The sequence below is a fragment of the Hyaena hyaena genome, unplaced genomic scaffold, assembly GCF_003009895.1.
Source record: "Hyaena hyaena isolate Hyena2069 unplaced genomic scaffold, ASM300989v1 scaffold_100, whole genome shotgun sequence".
NCBI lineage: Eukaryota > Metazoa > Chordata > Mammalia > Carnivora > Hyaenidae > Hyaena > Hyaena hyaena.
Window position 1 is genome coordinate 2,414,501 of NW_024080732.1, and position 5,236 is coordinate 2,419,736.

General features: G+C 45.7%; 1 non-coding gene across 1 annotated transcript; it reads right to left on the bottom strand.

Annotated features, from left to right (window-relative positions):
- Positions 1-3,441: 3,441 nt before the first annotated feature.
- On the bottom strand, positions 3,442-3,523 carry TRNAS-UGA. Its single transcript has one exon. It is a non-coding gene; the product is annotated as a tRNA-Ser (tRNA).
- Positions 3,524-5,236: the final 1,713 nt, after the last annotated feature.

The window sequence follows — 5,236 nt, forward strand, 5'->3', positions numbered from 1 at the left end:
ATTCAGAGTTTGGAGGGAGAGACGGACTACAAAGGGCGTTGGAACTCTTTTGGGGGAGGGAGGGGTGAAATATCTTGATTTTAGTCGTTACACAATTCTATACATTTGCCATAACTCACTGAATTGTATACTTAACAATTTGATCACTAGTTCCAACATGTGTGTGTTTTCCCCCCATACCACCAAGCAATTCTCCCACACCAGCTGGGTATTCTACAATTCAACTGAGTTGTGACACTGTTTACCTGGAGACAGCATCAGATCCCACAGGTTAAGGGCTCGGTCCTTAAGGGACTAGTGGCAAGGCTCTCCCCTCCCCTTCAGAAATCACAAGTTCAGGTTGCCACTTGGGCTTCTGAACAACCTGCTAGTAGAATGAAGGTTCCCACGGCCTCCTCCTCAGGTCCAATTAATTTGCTAGAGGAGTTCGCATAGCTCAGAGAAACAGTTTACTAGATTACCCAGTTTATTATTAAAAGACATAACTTAGTAACAGCTAGATGGAAGAGATGCAAAAGTCAAAGTATGGGGAAAGGACACGAAGCCTCCATGTCCTCTCTGAGTAGGCCACTCTCCCCGAATCTCCAAGTGTTCACCAAACTGGAAGTTCACCAAACTGAACCTGTGCTTTTTGGTTTTTATGGAGGCTCCATTACATAGATATTATTGATTAAATCATTGGTTCTCAGCCCTCTCCTGTTCTTCGGGGTCAGAGGGATAGGACTGAAAGTTCCAACCGTCTAGTCACATGGTTGGTTCTCCAAGAAATAAGCAGCAAGTCCCATCTTCAGGTGAGGTCCAAAAGTTACCTCATTAACAAAACAAAGAAGATTTTAATGCTCTGGTCACTTGGGAAATTCTGAAGGTCTCAGGAGCCTCTATGCCAGGAAAGAGGACAAAGATCAAATATATGTTTCTTATAAATCACAATATCATAACACTTAAAATTGGTGAGCTTTATGTAAATTGTACCTCAATAAAGCTGATATTGAAGGGAAAAGATTCTTTTCTCCAGGGTTCCTGACTGGATTTACATAAATCAATAGACCAAAATAGCTGGTTGCATGGATCATAGAGGTGAAGTGACTCAAAAAGAGCCACTCTGTCAGAATTCAGTGTCAGGAACTTGTCATCTCTTGCAAGCAATTCAGCAGTTGTGTTTAGAATGAGAATCTTTATTGGGAAATAGCTGATAGATCTCTCTCCTTTCAGAAACTCTTAAATTTACACAAATTTTCAAATGTAAAAGTTCATAATACATGTATTTTGTGATAAGAGTTCTATTCAAAGTCCTACCTACTTTATCTCTGTAGAGTCACTGAAATCAAAGGAATTCTTAAACCCCATGTTACTCTTTCTCAAAACAAGGAGAGAGAATTCTTTCATTCATTTTTGGGTTCAGTGAACATTTGTTGAGCACCTCCTCTGTGTGGGGCAATATGTAGAGAGAGAAAGTGAATGAATGAATGAATGAATGAATGAATAAATAAATAAATAAAGTGGTCTTTACCCTCTGGAGACTGCTGTCTGCTTTAAGTTTCTTGGGGTCACAATTCAGAGCATTGAGCTTTTAGGGATTTGTCACTGTCATTAAAGGCTTGCTAGAAAGACTGAGGATCATGAAAATAAAGAATGTTAAAAAAAATTTTTTTAACATTTTTCATTTTTGACAGACCAAGGATCATGAAAATAAAAAATGTTAAAAAAAATGTTTTTAACATTATTCATTTTTGACAGACAGAAGGCAAGTAGGGGTGGGGCAGAGAGAGAGGGAGACACAGAAGTGGAAGGAGGCTTCAGGCTCTGAGCTGTTAGCACAAAGCCCAACATGGGGCTCAAACTCACGAACTGTGAGATCATAACCTAAGTTGGATGCTTAACTGACTGAGCCACCCAGATGCCCCAAGGATGTTTTTAATTGAAAGTTCTTTAAATCCCCAAATGCCGCAATTTTTCAAGTGGGAAGGCCAATCTTTCCCATTCATAGAAAAGGAAATGAGGGCCTAAGGACAAGAAGCTCCCATCCCATGGTTAGACAGTGTGAGCAAAGGCTCTGTCTCTTAACTCTTATTCAACAATCTGGAGGCCCCTGGGATCATCTTCATTGTGATCATTCCTCTCATTACTCACTGTGGAGCAGCCTGTTACTATATTATACTTTCTTCTTGGAGAAATGACAGGTTATTTTTACAATTTGAACACACAGAGCATTAGTAATTTCCATAGGTCATTTCTACTCTGTAAAAAATATTATAAGCAAAATGCTTATCTCAGCAAAGAATGTTTTCTATGGAATCCCCTGTCAATACAAATACTGCTTTTAAAACAATTCCTTTCCATTTGTTGAATAATTCTGAAACAAGTGATTTGTGTTTTGAGGGAGATAGTGACTTTTCTGCAAATATTTTCAGCAACTATTTTGATAGTAAAGTATTTTCTGGTGAAGTAGGAGGAAGCAGATAGGTTTTCAAGTGTGAAATAGAAAAGTGGTGGTAGCCCTGTAGTGGTTTGGTTTTTAATTATTTTTAATGGTTGAGTTGGTGTGTAGTATTGCACTAAAGAGCTTTATTTTTTCATAAAAATAAGACGGTACAATCATATGGTATTCTTGGACCAAACTTTCATTTGTCATTTATTTAGGGCCTCCTATGTGCCAAACCCTGTGTGAGGCAGTGCTGTGAACAGAACTCTTAATGAGGATGGTAATATTCTGTCTGCATTGTCTAAATACAGTAGACATTAGCCACATTTGAAATGTGGCTAAAAACTGAATTTTAACTTAATTTTAATTCATTTAAATTTAAATGGCTACATGTGGCTAGTAATTATCAAATTGGACGAGATATGTATGAGGAGAAAGTAATATTAAGTGTCCCATATGCACAATGTGGTTGTGGTATATTGGGATAGATGTAGATGTAGGATTTTTTCCCCAGTGATTTCTGCCCACAAGGGTACCAAATCCTCAGAATCATCACTTTCAATGAATCTACAATGAAAGTCTGTATCCAGAGGTGCAATGCATCATATGCATACTTAAATGTCCATGTAAATATATGTGCACACATATTTACAGCGAGAAAACAAAATGCTAGGACTCTTTCAAGCTAAGAAATGTAAGAGGATAGAAAAGGGCTCTGTCTCAGGTTCAATTGTTCATTGACAATCAATTGTCAATGCAATAGATATCAAAGTGAATGTGAGACAGACCTCTACCCCACGCATAGATTTTTAAAAAAATGTTTTATCTATTTTGTGTGTGAGAGAGAGCAGGCGAGAGGGGCAGAGACAAAGGGAGACACAGAATCCAAAGCAGGCTCCAGGCTCTGAGGTGTCAGCACAGAGCCAAACGTGGGGCTCGAACTCATGAGCTGAGATCATGACCTGAACCAAAGTTGGATACTCAACTGACTAAGCCACCCAGATGCCGCAAAGTACACACGCTGTGAGCAGAATTCGAACCTGCATGGGGAGAGCCCATTGGATTTCAAGTCCAATGCCTTAACCACTCAGCCATCACAGCCGCTACACACAGATTTTTAAGATGGTCCTAAGACCCTGTTCCACAATATGGGGTCTTACAGTCAAATCACAGAAAAAGAAGCAAGTGTATTATGAAGAGAGTGGGGAGCCTGTCTCTACTCCCCACTAGGGGAATGTGGGAGGTGCTACTCTCCAATTCTAAGCCTCGTGAAGGGATTTCAAGGGCCCATGGGCCTTGGATATATTTGATACTGTTCCCTGTAGCTGGAAAATACTGAAGATGGTGGCCCAACTCATGTTCCAAACAGCTACTGGAGACTGCTTGTTCCCAGGAAACAGTGTGGGAGTGACTTGACCAAACTTTGGGGCAGGGCCAGAGACCTCTTGCTGTGTGGTTGGGTTAGCCTGCATTTCCAGAATTAGTGAAGTCAGGGACATGTGTTTCTTGTGGACCAGATGGGCATCACATGCAAGACCGCTGGCCTTGGATTGACCTTCTTGGGGTCTATTCAACAGGGTGGGCTGGAGAGAGACTCAGCGGTAACAGGCGTCCTGCTGGGTACCAGGAGCTGAGTAACAGGAACAGGGGACCTCACCCACCCTCTTTCCCACTGCACACTTCCAGCTAAGCAGAGAAAATTTAATGCTAGGTCAAATTTGTTGTGGCCACTTCCCGTTATTTGGACATCTTCTGGAGGTTACAAGAGGTAACCTGGTCTACGTGACATAAAATTGTAACACAAACATACCATAAGCACCATGCAGCCTGCCACGTGGACTTCCACCTCCAGGGAGACCAGGAAGGGTTGAACGTACAGGTGAAGTACCCGTACAGGTGAAAGCACCCTGTACTTGCAACAGACGGTACACAGGGCGGTTTTTAGATCTCCCTCTCCCTTCGCCAGAGGAGGGCGCCTTTCCTTCCAGGGCCTGCCTCTGCTGCACACCACCTGAGGCAGGAGGGGAAAAAAAAGCAGGGTCTATGGCACTTTCGACTGAAAATGCAGTTTTTACGTTTGCTATGCCCCTGCGGGCACATTCGGTCCCGGGACTAGACTGCGGGGTGTAAGTGAACCCCTGTCCTCCCAGGCGGGACCCTCCTGAGGGGGAATGGACCTTAAAATGGGGCGGCGGCTAGTCGCCCTAGGAGCCCCCTCAGAGGCCAACAAACCACAATACAGACCCGAGAGGCCTCCGCCCGGCGCCCCCGCCGCCCGGGACCGTGGGGTGGGGGGTGGAGGTGGGGGCTCGTTAGCGCTTGTCGCGGGCGGCGCGCTGCCCGACGCTCTTCCCGGGCCCGAGTCACAGGACGCCCAACTCGCAGATCCTTCACATGGCTCTTCAGAGAGGAAACCCCCTCGAAGACGCCTCTCACTTTCCTCAGGGTAGGAAAACTGTCGGGGAAGAAGACAAAGCAACAGGCAGGGCTCCGCTCTCCAGCTGGGCGGGGCGGAGGGCGAGCTCGTGGCACTGGGGCCCCGCCCCCTATTCGCCCCTGGGGCCCCGCCCCCTTCACCTCCCCTTCTCTCCTCCCACTCTCTGGAAGTTACCTCTTCCCGCTTTCCCGCCCCCTCTCCGCCCCCGGGCGCCTACCCCGCCCACCGCCCGCCCGCCCGCGCCTTCGCGCGGGCGTCTCCGGGGGCCTCGGGGGCGGGCGGACGGCCGGGGCAGCCTCCGCCAGGGTGCGCACCGCCGCTGCCGCCGGGGGCTGCTCGCTCGCCTCCACTCGGCTGTCCCGGGAGCCCAACAAAGA